Source organism: Podarcis melisellensis (genome assembly GCF_964234715.1).
Source record: "Podarcis melisellensis genome assembly, chromosome: 5".
Taxonomy (NCBI): Eukaryota; Metazoa; Chordata; class Lepidosauria; order Squamata; family Lacertidae; genus Podarcis; species Podarcis melisellensis.
The window spans coordinates 73,913,454-73,927,964 of record NC_138537.1 but is presented as its reverse complement, the minus strand read 5'-3'; the positions used below and the strand labels follow the sequence as shown (position 1 = coordinate 73,927,964).

The 14,511-nt window shown below is 40.2% G+C and overlaps 1 long non-coding RNA gene across 1 annotated transcript in view; it reads left to right on the top strand.

Annotated features, from left to right (window-relative positions):
• Nucleotides 1–5,160, top strand: part of LOC309371320 — a 223,000-nt gene extending 217,840 nt beyond the window's left edge. The window contains exon 2 of the long non-coding RNA XR_014169047.1: nucleotides 4,807–5,160. This is a non-coding gene — a long non-coding RNA (uncharacterized lncRNA). The remainder of the gene's footprint in view (nucleotides 1–4,806) is intronic.
• Nucleotides 5,161–14,511: the final 9,351 nt, after the last annotated feature.

Sequence of the window (14,511 nt, the reverse complement as noted above, 5' to 3'; positions counted from 1 at the left end):
TTTAGGGCAAGCTGTCATGTACTTTAAATGTGCATTGAATGTGCTTTTTTTAATATTAATCTTGTTAGGTTTAAAAATCAACACATACACACAAATAATATTTAGGGGAAAAGCAAAGAAGAAAACAAAAACAAAACAGACAAAGAAATAGCAAAATTATGCAAAAGAAAAAATATATACAGCTTTTACAAACAAACAAACAAAGATATGTAGCACTGCTTCACCAATAAACAGCGGTTCCGTCAACCAACACATTGAATGTGCTTTAAATGTATAGTGTGGATGTGCCCTAAACTGGTGAAATGTAAAAGGATAGCTTAAGTCATTTTTGGAAAAGCCTTGATATAGTAAATGAAATTCATGCACTGAAAATTGTTTTTTACATTTTTGTTAGGTATTCGTATAAGCTTGGTGGAAGGGGGACAACAGACTGCACACACCAAGATACATACAGATACGCGTCATCCATGCTTGACATAAAGTGAATATATTTTGTACTCGGTCTTATGAATCCGAATACAAGAAGTCAAATGAGGAAAAAATAAAACAAAATTCATTTGTCAGAACACCACATCAGGGTAACAGAATTGTGCCAGTCTGCCTATCTCTAGCAAATGTTTGGGAGGTATAACCTAAGCCCAGGGGTCAGCAACCTTTTTCAGCTGTGGTTCCGGTCCACCATCTCTCAGACCATGTGGGGGGCTGGACTATATTTTTTGGGGGGGGGGTGAACAAATTCCTATGCCCCACAAATAACCCAGAGGTGCATTTTAAATAAAAGGACACATTCTACTCATGTAAAAACACACTGATTCCCGGACCATCCTTGGGCTGGATTTAGAAGGCGATTGGGTCAGATCCAGCCCCCGGGCCTTAGGTTGCCTACCCCTGCCCTAGCCCTTCTCTAGCTTTTAAGCTAATGAAATGAAAATCCCAGTAAATGGCACATCTACAAAAAGCAAAATAATCGCTATTGCACACAGCTGTACACTTTAAGTCTCGAATGCAGGGTTCAAATGAAAATACATAGCATGTTTACTTCAGTGGGATTTAGAAATGGGTTAAGTAACTCAGCAGCGGTAATGAAAACTGGCAGCGCAATCTTTTCCCAGAGAGAGTCAGGGACAAAGAGAAATCAGATCTAATGTCTCCTATATGCAATGCCTCATGAGAGACCCCTGTTAACTAGACCATCTATTTATTCACAAGCAAATTTATCCAGCTTGGAACAAAAACCACACTTCAGCAATTCACATGTTTGTTTCATCAGGGCTTCTTCTATGGGACTCCTGTCTACTCCAGCTCCTCCCACCCACAGCAGAGTCATCAACTCTTATGAGCAGGGTCCACCTCTCTCTTGCGCTTCTGTAAGCAAGGCACATATTCTAGAAAGCAAGCTTAGAGTATAATACACATTTTCATTCATATTTATTTTATTTATTTATTTATTTTATTTATTTTATTTATTTAAACAATCCCTTTCTCCAAAGAGCTCCCACTCCGCTTTATTCTCAGTCAGCACTATTCCTGTGAGTCAGCTCAGGATGAGAGTGAGCGATTAGCCCAAGGTCACCAAGTAAATTTCATGTCTGGGGATTTGAACACAGGTCTTCATTATACAACAACGCAGATACAGTACTCTGTCCACTACACAACTCTGGCCCTCTTTTAACTGGAGGTTGTTTGACAATGTTCAGTTACACTGTATGGCTTTAGATTTTAAACCTTTTTTAATGGTGTGCCAGCTTGAAGGTAAGATAAGATACCCGTAGTACAGTGGTACCTTGGTACTCAAACACCGTGGTTCCCAAATGCCGAAAACCTGGAAGTGAGTGTTCCGGTTTTTGAATGTTTTTTGGAAGCCGAATGTCTGATGCAGCTGTCGCCTATTGTTTCCAGGGTGCCTGCACCAGTCAGAAGCTGTGCCTTGTTTTTCAAGCATTTCAGAAGTCAAACAGACTTCTGGAATGGTTTAAGTTTGGCGCTTTTGTTTTTGCTCTTTATTTTGCGTTTTTGTTTTTGAGGCTTTTTCAGTTAAATAGTTTTTGTGGCTGTGTGGAACCCAGTTCAGCTACTGATTGATTGTGTGACTGCGGAAATGGATAAAAGGCCCCCCGCCCCCCCGCATCCAAACAATGACCATCATCAGTGCAGGTAAGAAAAAATAATAATTTTAATTGTTATCATCTACAATACTGTCTTGTTTATTTTATAGTACAGTACATTGATTGTTGCTTTCGTTTTATGGATCAATGGACTCATTAGATAGTAAAATTCATGTTAAATTGCTGTTTTAGGGGTTGTTTTTAAAAGTCTGGAACGGATTAACCCGTTTTGCATTACTTTCTATGGGAAAGCATGCCTTGGTTTTGGAATGTTTTGGTTTTGGAATGGACTTCCAGAGTGGATTAAGTTTGAGAACCAGGGTACTACTGTAAATGAAAATAGGCTTTACACATTACAATAAAAGTTGTTTGTGGTTCTGGAGTATGCCACTCCTTTCTGCTTAACATAGTGCAAATATGCCCAGAGTTTATTGCTTTTAAAAATTAGGCTGTTTTTAATTGCTGGGGCTAAATATGCTCACTTTAATTTTGATATTGTGGGTTTGTGTTGTTAAAACTTTATGCTTTTTTTATGGATTTCAATTTTTTACTTAAAAAAATATACTACTCATAAGAAAAGAAACAAGACAAGACACATTTTGTTTATTCAGTGTGGGCGAAAATCTAATTTCTAAAAGTGGTTTGCAGGGTTTATTTGTTAAGATGAAAGATAAGGTAAAGAATGAAGTGGGGAGTGTTAATTAAATTGAGTGTAAAAATACAGAGCGCCCAGAGCAATTAGGAAGAAACAAGTAATTTTATATTCCAGCGTACAAGACCCAGGAACATATTGAGTTTTCTTGGTCAATGATTAACAATAGAACTTTCAGGCCTTCATCAAAAATATGTATGATAACTGAGATCAGAGCAGCCAACTCAGATCCGAGCAGCCTGCTCTTCTCTATCAACCCCAATCCTATATTCCTGTAGCATGAACCAAGAGAACCAGGCAAATGTGGGATTATGTGAACCTTAACATTTGACATATGGGGTTTTAGTAAGGATTTTTAAAAGTAGGGGAGAGGACAAATGGACACAGCAGACTGGAAAATAAAAGGAACTCTTTAGCTCAAATCTAGTATGCTGATTTAGTTAATCTGTTATGCCTATTTAGGTCTGGTCTCCTCATGAGTACCACACAATGTAGGTCTGGTCTATGTAGGGGGCCACTTGCAGGGTTATCTGATGACATGCCCTGAGGTAAGAGATCAATGAACTCAGATGGTAGGGACAAAAGACTGTGGTACCCAGACCTATTTAAAGGGTTCTATGGACACGAAGATTCGGACACGACTAAACGACTAAACAACAACCCTGTATGAAAAACATTGGGGCCTAATTTGAATAATAGAGTGCTTGGTATCTGGTGGGCGGGGCTTGTGCAGTGTGTTGTTTCCCCCCCCCCTCTGGAATCAGCCCTTCCCTTCAGTGCTTGTTCCGTTAAGAATGTCAGTTGAGAGAGACCAACTGGCACTTCTTGTTTTCTTGCCTCAGACTTGTCTCTAGATGTTTAGTTTCTCTCAGACATGATGTTATTCTCTTACAGTTTTTTCTCAGTTCATTATTAAAGCTTGTTTACATTTACATGAGCCACTTATGTGTCATGTTTGGCAGGTGGGGTGGGGGTGGCTTGACCCTTTTTGGGGTGCAGATACCCCTATGGGTAGGCGAATATGTTTATTGGCTAGTAGAAATTGCCAACTGGATTTCTCTTTCTGCCAAACTTTTGAGTTTGTGGATTGATTAACTGATTGGAGTAGGTGCTTGTCTGAGGAAACCGAGTGCAATAGAAGAGTTTCCCTCTAGAATTCTGAAACCTCACTGGCCTATAATAAGTTTGAATGGAATGTCCACCAAAAAACAACAACACAATAATTCTGACATTTAACAGTCTGGTGTTTTAAAGTCCACTGAACCGTTTAAAACCCGAATTCTACGGCCAACTGTCACAACTTGAAACCTTCCAAGTTACATGTCATTTCTCCAGCAACAGCATAATTGCTAACTGGCAGACTGTCAACTAAAACCCAACACAATGTATCTCTCTGGCTTCAGTTAGGAATAAGACAATTTCCCACTCTCTGAGAAGTTTACTTACAATCCAACAGTGTTTAAAATAGAGCGTTCTTACGTTTACATTTCTTCAGATAAACACAGCTTTTTCATATCCTGACTATTTTTGGGCAATTTAGCTGGAGTCATAAACTGCTGAACCACTTTAATGCACTTACCCTGTAAATAGTCCCCCCCCTCTTACACTGATACTCTCTTAAACTAAAGTGAGCTCATGCCATACATTTTCCAGATGTACAATCTACAGAAATGTGCTTGCCAGTCAGGAATTTCCACCCATCAGTAAATACGGTAACATAGACACATGTTCATTGCTATGTGTGACAAAATGCACTTGCAAGGTGTATGCATTTTACTCTGCAGAATTTATATTTATGCAGGAAATTGGATCATAATGCAGCTGTAAGTTAGACAGATAAAAAGGGCGGGGCTACAGGTAGAATTTGAAATCATTAGCAGTACAATATATTAAGCTAAATTGCTCCCAGATAAAAGTATCTATCAAAAGAAACCAGAGGCCTTTCTCCTGGGCATAGTCAGCCAATTGGTGCCAAAGAAGGACAGAACTTTTTTTATGTATGCTACAACAGCAGCAAGAATACTTATCGCAAAGTACTGGAAGACAGAGGATTTACCCACTCTGGAAGAATGGCAGATGAAGATGATTGACTACATGGGATTGGCAGAAATGACTGGCAGAATCCGTGACCAGGGAGAAGAGTCGGCGGAAGAAGATTGGAAGAAATTCAAGGACTATTTACAGAAATACTGTAAAATTAATGAATGTTAGAATGATGTCGGAGAGAAACTAAGTGGTTTCCAGCTGTAATGTTTTAAGTGATATAAAAAAAAAGGTATAGAAATAGGTTAAAACCTATCGATAAGGATTTGCTGAACTAACAATTTGAACTGGAATACAAAAAAGGGAGGTATGAGGAGGTCGGGGAAATATGTTAATGAAAAATAAGTATTGTGAACTTTATGTGTTTTTAACTATTTTGTATTTTTGTATTTTTGTATTTTTTATTTTTTTATTGTATTAACTTTAAGAACTTTAATAAATATTATAAAAATAAAAATAAATGTATCTATCAAGTTAAATGCAAGGGGAACAAAGTAGATATGTAAGGCATTTTAACTTCATTTTCTTTTATTAGCAGAACATAAATAGATATGCTAAGGTAAACTGTATTTTATTCATGGATAGGTAGCCGTGTTGGTCTGCCATAGTCAAAACAAAATAAAATAAAAAAATAAAATTTTAAAAATCCTTCCAGTAGCACCTGAGAGACCAACCAAGTTAGTTATTGGTATGAGCCTTCGTGTGCATGCACACTTCTTCAGATACAGTGGTACCTCGGGATGCAAATGGGATCCATTCTCGAGCCCCTTTCGCATCCTGAATAGAACGTAAGATGCGTCTGTGCATGGGCGGATTACGTCATTTTGAGCGTCTGCGCATGCGTGAATGGCGAAACCTGGATGTAACACACTCCGTTACTTCTGGGTTGCCGCGGAGCGTAACTTGAAAAAGCTCAACCTGCAGCACATTCAACCCGAGGTGTGACTGTACACTGAAACAGAAGTCACCAGACCCTTATATATAGTGAGAGGGTGGGGAGGGGTATTATTCAGAAGGGTGGTGGGAATGGGTGATTGGCTGATAAGTGTGGTAAACCTGTTGACCACTTAATGACTGAAATTGGTCTTACAGGAAAAAGCAAGGAGTGAGATGGCTAAAAATAACTTTATAATGTATAATGAGATAAGAATCCAATGTCTCTATTCAGACCAGGTCTCTCCATGGTTTTAAGTTTGGTAATAAGTTGCAATTCAGCAACTTCTCTTTCCAGTCTATTTCTAAACAAAATTAAAAAATTCCTTCCAGTAGCACCTTAGACTACAGCAGACCAACATGGCTACCTACCTGTAACCAGTCTATTTCTGAAATTCTTTTGTAATAAGACAGCCACTTTGAGATCTTGTATAGAATGTCCTGGGAGACTGAAGTGTTCTCCTACTGGTTTCTTTGTCTTGTGATTCCTGGTATTTTATTCAATCACTAAGAATAATTTTTAAAAGCAAATAGGAGGAGGATATGTAAGCACAGAGAGACTTCACTGCTGTCATGAAGAGAACAAAATGTGCATTATATTATGAAAAACTAACCTTAATTATTTTAAAAGGCAAATAATTCATTACTGTGGCAAGTGAAACAAAACAAGGATGTCAGAACTGATGCCCAGTACTAGATTTTAAGTTGTCCTGACAAAAGTCCAAAATACATGGATGACAGTGCGTGATCTGTATGTGACGTTTGCATCAAAGTAACCATATGCTTTTGCACAAACAAGTACTGAATTTGCACACAGATTAATTTTGCTGATTTAGAGAATTTTAGATTTTAAATAATGACAGATATATAATTAAATTTACTGCTTCAAGCCTGCAGGCTTCCTATAGACATCTGGTTGGCCACTATGGGAACATAGTTCCCTTATGCTGGGCCTCTGGTCCAATCCAGCAGGGCTCTTAACAATTTTCTGGTTACCAAAAAAAACCACTCCCAAATACCAATTTTTCATTAGATGCTTTCAAGGTGAGCAATGGGTTGCAACTTGTTTATTCTCCAGACATGGAACTCTGTGAGGGGTAAACTACAGCGCCCAGAATTCTTTGAGGGAAAGAATGTGTTTCAAATATGCTTTAAAGGTATACTATGCACTCAGTGTCCTGAGCACAGACAGCTCAGGCTTACAGCTTTCATTTCTGGAGGACATTTTACAGAGCTTTCTCTAAGCTCCACAAAACCAAGCTAGAGGTCTAAGAAGGGGTGGGTGCAGAGCCAAACCTAGGTTATGCCAAATAACTCAAATCACCTCCAGAGTCCAATTAAATACATTTATCCAAGAACCAAGCATAAAGTACGGTAATTCAGAAGTGGGGAATTGCAAGAATGAAAAGAAAACACAAAATCAACTAGCTAAGCTTTACATATATGGAAGTCTAAAATAGGCAAAACAAAAAAGTGGTCCAAAACAGCTTGCAGATAAGTGAACAGAAGCTGGCCTGCGTTTCATTTGCTGCCCACACAAAGAACAAAGGAATTGGGTTTTCCCGTTTATTTCTAATAAGTGTGTGGGGACATTCTCCAAGGGGGGGGGGATTAAAATCTCCAATCAGATGGCTTCATGTGCCTTTATTAACTATTTGCTGAGTCTGTGGGAGGGGGAGGCAACATTTGAATGTGGAATGATGTAGATCCACTTTCTCCAACCTGGTATGCTCCAATTATTTTGTACTACTGGCTGTGGCTGATGGGAGGCATCTGCAGACCACAAAGTTGGAGAAGGCTGATATTGGTTTTTCGTATCTATAGAGACTGAGGACACTCATATGTCTAGGCTTGTCGCTTTGTTCAGGGCCTTACTATATAGGGAGTCTTTCATCACAACCACCAGCATTCCATCATGGATCCCAAAGGAATGGAGTTCCCTGGTAGGCACTGATCAGACCTAGGCCTGCTTAATTTTGGCTTGATGATGGGCTCATGTGTCTTCACTCCATACTATGGGGCTCTCAAGATATCAACACACCCATGGAACATCAAAGGAAAGTATGTATAAAAAATAAGTTTGGCTTTGGATAGAGAACATAGATTCACAGAGCTGGAAGGAACCCCAAGGGTCATCTAGCTGGGGGGGGGCAGGTATCAGGTACATCTCCTCACTGTATATTACATTCAAAAGTGACAAGAGATTATATCATCATTGCAAGCATACCCTCAAGAGCAGAGTTCCTGCACCTTCAGAACCATTGCTGGCACATGCAAAAACCAATCAAGTGTCCTGAATGCTGGCGTACTCTGACTTCACTGCTTACACTAAGCAGAAAGTTCTGTTGACCAAAGTCTCGAGGGCAACACTAGAGAGGAATCAGGCAATCCCATAGTCAGATACAAGTTAAGTTCCAATGCAATGAGAAAGGTTCAAAGTCAAACCGTAAGGCCAGGTTCCTGTCTCTGAAGATGATCCAGGGTTAGAATCCTAAGGTTAGCGTTGAAATCACAGTCTGGTGGAGTTCCCGAAACAGTCAAGAGAGGGTACATCAATGGTCAAAGCTGAGCAGACACAAGAGTCTCTCCCTTGCTTCTCTTTTTATTTCTCCCAATCTTATCTGATGCACCTTAGCTTGCTCCAGCTGAGTAGCTGTGTCTCTCCCCTTAACGAAGCATGTGATTACCTGCTGTGAGCTTAATCAAGCCTCAAGTCTCCTAAAGTGTACTTCCTGCTGTTCACAACTGCTCAGAGCTTTTCGTGTTCATGGAGAAGAGGGCATCTCCAGTTTTGGTGATGTGTCCACTTTCTCTGGCTCCCGCAAACATCCTCTGATGCCCATTGAGTACCTCCTAAGTCCCCAGCCTCCTTTTCCCCATCTTCAGGTTGTCATGGTGTGTACCAATTATAGCTGCACCCTTGCTGGGATCCTCTTCCTTGGTGTCCTGCTAGTCCATAACATCAAGACTGTCAGATGGTTGGATTTTTATTTATTTATTTGTAAAGAAGATCTATTGCGTCTAAAGTCACAATATTCTGTTCTGAAAGAAGTTCATAAGGAGCATCATACGAAACCTGATTCTTTTGATTGTGCTTTCTGAATTTGCTTTGACAAAACGCACTAAACTCGAAACTAAATTGACTGGCTCACCAAAAGCATAACAGGAGGAGAGAGTATGGCCTAGCAGGTTATTGGCTCATTTCCCAATTCCTCTTCTTATACTCCTGTACAGACTTCATAGAATTATTTTCTGCAATGGCCTGCAGCCTAAATGTGAGATTACAATAATCCAATAATAATTAAGAGGGTGGTTCTGAGTGCAACCATGATTTCCACTTCTGGAATTTTGCAAAATTCCCTTTTCCAATTATTTCAAATTGGAAGACCGCATCAAAACAACAGTATGTCAAGCTTATACTTCCCATAAAGTTAATTATAAAATGACCTTCCATGTCTCTTCCCCGTGTCCTTTACTGTAATAGGAAAAGGCAACATTTCCAAGAGTTGTTTTGCACATTCTAATACTGGAAGTCAACCTACCTTTACATATGATTGTGGCTGACCAACTTTTTAAGCAGCAATATTTAAGTCACTTAACAGGGAGAAAACCTAATTTTCTTTAATGGGCCTTCCTTCCAAATAAAAGCAGTGTAGGACTGCACTGTTAAGAGAGAAAGAAGCCTGTGTGTAGCTTGGCCCCCTCTCTGCATTGTTCCAACTGATTTTAATTTTGTATTCTTACACTGTTGCAAACCAGCAGCCTTTAGCCTTTTCAGATATGGGACCCAAATTTAACTCAAACATGCATTTAGCTATCATTTCTTAATTGACAATAGCAGCACTGCAACCGTAGAAATACATTTTAAAAAATGTATTTATACGGTGGTAGTGCTCCTGCTGTGACCTAAGCTGCAATTAGGCTGTGGCCTGCTTTTAGGTACCAATCCACCAGTTGAAGATCAGGGTTCTGACCCACCTTGGAATGGAAATGAAATCCAATTAAAAAAATAACTCAGTAGCAATGGCAGCAGCACAGCAAGTCACCCTCACAACATAAGTCATTTTGACCAGGTTTGTGCTTCTCTTTTACCCATCTAAATTAATAGCCACATGAAAGGTGACATAGTTTAACTCCTTACTTTTACTGGCATCACAATCTGGTTAGTATTTCTATATACAAAATCTCACAGATGAAACCCTGAAGCTGGTTCACACTAGTTTTTGTTGATACGTCCCATGCCCTCCAGCTGTACAAGAGGCAACATGAACAAGTACACACACACTTTCATCTTACTGGACATTTCCCAGGCTATATTTTTAAGCCAGAGGCACAGATAAACATCAGCTAATTTGGCTGAGATGGGTGCAGATTCTCAGATACAACTGCTTTCGAGTCTTCAGCGCAGCACAGGACTGCCCCAGGTTTGAAGAGGCCCTGGTCAAGGTGCCCTCCTCTCTCAATTTATTTTTTAATAAATGATTTTTATTGGTTTTACATATAATCACATTTCATAACATCGTACCCTCTTATTTTGTCTCTTTGGCTAAACTGAGCCTAATGACTTTTCTCCCTCCCATTTGATGGTTTACAAAATTAAACTGTACATCTTTACATTCTGCTTCGTTTCCCAGCCTTGTTGTGTCATTACCTAAAATATTATATTACTCAACCTGAACAGGTAGCAATTTCATCTTACAAATCTTCAGAGAACCCTGCTAATGCTGTTAATTGCATATAAATTTGTTCTAGTCCTTTGGGAATGCTTGGTCTTGCTGGCTCCGGATTCTTCCTGTCAGTTTCACCAGTTCTGCAAAGTCCATCAGCTTCATCTGCCACTCTTCTTTTGTTGGTAACTCCTGTTGTTTCCATCTTTCGCCTAACAAAATTCTTGCCGCAGTTGTTGCATATAAGAACAATTTTTTATCTTGCCTCCCCACTATACCCAATAAAAAATGCTTCTGGTTTTTAAGCAAAAGTGTTTTTAGACATTTTCTTTTAACTCATTATATATCATTTCCCAGAAAGCTTTTATCTCTTTACATGTTCACCACATATGGTAAAAAGTACCTTCCTTTTCCAACTTTTTTTGTTCTTTACATTTTGGCCAGTTTAACTGGTGTTAAATACCACCCTATAGGTGCCCTCCTCTCCACAAAAATATTTACTGGGCCGCAAAGGAGAAAATGGCGGCAGTCTCTGGTGCTGAGCAGGAGTTCATCTTGATTTTTCTGGAATGCCTCTGGGGAAATGTGGGGAGAGCAGCATTATGAGGCAATGAAGATGGGGATTGGCTACGTCACAGTGCTGGGCTCTAAAATATGTATTCCTCCACCCTCAAAAAAGGGAAGCTGGCTACAGCCACAGTAGGCCCTCTGAGGACCACAGACCCTGGTATTTGCCAGGAGCGGACACCAGACTTTATCACAGCATGGGAACGCTGTCACGCCACCTGCACCAGGGCCAATAAATTGAAGCCAGGAATGGGTTATTCAGATAAGGTGTGGCTCAGAAGGTACAGACTTCTTTTGAGCTCTCCTTTTTAGACTCTCAATCTCTCTGTGAGGTAGGTTAGGCTGAGTGTGTGTGACTGGCCTAAGATCGCCCAGTGAGCCTCATGGCGCATGGAGATTCAAACAGCACAGGCAGGTCTATTAGGGGTCAGTCAGGATATGTGTGCGTGCCTTGCTTTATGTGAGGGTGTGCTACAGATTACTGGCAGACAAAACTGTCACTTGAAGGTTGGATTACAAAAAATTTGCAGACATGCAATTTCCAATGGCAGGTGCTTTTTTTGGTTCATGTTTTTTTTAACAATCCTCCATGTTATTTGCAGTCTGAAATGGTGGAAACCCAAAAACTCTGTTCCATGTGATTTAAGTGTATACGCAACAAAAAAATATGCATCTGGCAGAAGTTCAAATTCACAGCACAAGGGGAAGTTTTCTTCAAGTTTTAAAATCCTTATTTACACTCCAGGAATTAAGCATTAAACTAGTCTGTGATTTAGAAAAAAACAGCCCCCTCCCCCCCCCCGAATACCAGGAAATAATCCTAGTGAATTACTTAATAGGTTGAGGAATTTGACTTGATACTTTAATATGTTGTCATGGCTTCTGCTTGTTTTGGAAGGAAGCAAACAGAATTATACATTCATTTAAATAAAGCTGGTATGACAGCTACAGCTCATTAAAGTCTGCTAAAACTGTCTCTGTTTAAACAGAAAGAAATGCATCCTCTTACATTAGGCTGAGATATGTTGCGTTAAGGCTACTGGCAAAAGGAACTGGCAATAAAGATGTGTGAATCTTTCATTTAAGGGTAAAGGGCTTAGCTGTACTTTTACCTGTACGTCATGCAGTGCTTTGCAGCTCCTTTAGAAGGCTGAGCGTGCGGGCACTTGTAGCCGAGTTGCTCCCATGATATGTCCCCATTTTTATATAAGACTATAAATTCCATCTCTGACAAACAGCCAACAAGGAACTGCCTTGCAGGAGACGACCAGTGCACATCTAGTTCCGCATTCCGTTCCCAAGGGTCCAAGAGAGATGCCTGCTCCAGTATGCTGCCACGACTGCTTCGTCACCTCTTCTTGCATGTCTACAAGCGTGCAAGAGAAGGCTGACCAATAGCGAGTGCAGCCCTTGGAAAAAAATGGCTAACCAGCCTCACTTTTAAGAATACTGATCTACCTCACAGTCCTGTCTATGAAGCTTCCTGACCACTAACAGAATAACGAACACCAAGTATTCTTGCTACTAGCGAAAGGTATGTTGAGATTTCAAGCACAGGAATGGAAGGTTGGGATTCACTCCAGCTCTTCTAGATGTCTCACAGCACTGCAAAATAATCTCCAGGTTCGCCCCAGCCCCCTTCTGCTGCCTCCAGTGCAATGGCTACTCTTTGCACAGAACAGGGATGGGGAACCTATGGTCCTCCAGATGTTGGACTACAACTCCCATCATTCCTGCTCACTGGGACTGATGGGATCAAGAGTCCAGCATCTGGAGGACCATATGATGGTGATGCTCACTGCCCCCTGGTGACCCAAGCCATTGAGAACTGAGCAGCATCCCTTCAAACTTCAACAACTTCTTCTTCTTCTTCTTCTTCTTCTTCTTCTTCTTCTTCTTCTTCTTCTTCTTCTTCTTCTTCGCTTTTCATTCTAGGAACTCAATTTTACATATACAGATTAACAGCTAGGCCGTTAACAATCTAGCATACCACCCTCATTCCAAACTCTGTGCAAGGGAGGAATACAAACAATACAGGGGATACAAAAATAACCACTAAGCCCTACACAATCAGCTATGTTTTACCTTCTTGAGAATGGTTAAAAAAAATGTTCAGGGAGCGTTTTTCTCACTTGAAATGTGTTTTAGAAACAGTATCCAATCACTTCTAGTAGCAACGCTGGGAAAGAAAATGAGGTTCCACAGATTACATCTTAATCCACATAGCTGTTTCCATAAAATGTCAAGCAAACTACCATAACAATGCATTTTGGATTATCTGCCTCTCAGCTCTGCTCATGCTATGCAAACAAGTCTGCTGGTGAGATAACCAGATGACATTCACTGTAGCAGCACTTTTCTTCTTCTTAAAAGTAAGGGTGGCTGGTTAGTCTAGCAAGTTGAAACAGGAAATTAGAACAAGTGAAGAAGTGTCTACAGCACAGAGTGACTGATACATCAGAGAGGAAACTGAGCAGCAGCTAATAGCTGTGGCTTTGCAACTCTGAGAAAGGTAGTGTGGTGATGTCAGAAGTATAAGGAGTCAACAACAATTCAACAATATGCCTTGTTCTAGTTTGTAAGACAAGAAAAAAGAATACCTTGATAGAATGGGAGTCCTAGTCTGAATGAGCTTCTCTAGCCTACAGATGACTGTATAAAAGTTGAGGTACAAATTCTTAGCTGCACAAATCTGCCAATACTTATTTGAATAAGAATGCATACCACTCTATCTTTTACTTGGTTTTCAGCTAATGAGTATCAGAAGACAAATGGGGGAGAATTCATCACAGCACACATAATTGATGCTCAAACTGGAATACAGGACTTCAGTTTTAGACAGCTTTCCCAAATTCAAGTTAAATTGCACTGTTTTGGCTTTTAAGCACCTCAACAGAACCTCAACCGTTGTCCATCTATGTTCCACTGTTGCTTTCTAAGTTACAACCAACATAACATCATTTGTCGAAACACACACAAAACTACACAAGGAGAAAATGTTGGAGCAGAATTAGATGTTAAGCAGCCCGCGATAGACACAAGTTATTACTTTTAAGGAATAAATGCATTTTCTATTTGTTATATGGATAATCAAAAGCAATAATGGTGACTAACATGGACAATTTCTAGTCAGGTGAAATGTCACCTTTGACTACCCACCCAGGATGTGGAACACATTTCAAGTTGCACTCCAAGATCCCGGGTAAAGGAGAACCCCTTTTGACTGTGGCTTGTACCTGTGCCAAAATACCACTTAATCAAGGTTGAACAGTGAGGGGAGAATTTCATGGAATTGGTTAGAGTTGCACTTCTATGGCTCATTTGCCAATTCTGGTTCACAAGGAACCAGGCTTCCACCTGGCTCTATGGCTGCTCAAGAGAAGCAACCAAAACAGAGAGAGCTGGTTCACATGGCGTGGTAAGCCAAATCTTGATTTGGGGAGACCACATAAATTTGCGGGCTCCTGGAGAGGTGCTTTCAGCTGCTTTCCTCCTCCCTAGTCCTTTCCCCTGTTAAGCTGTGGGAAGCTAACCCAAGGTTTGG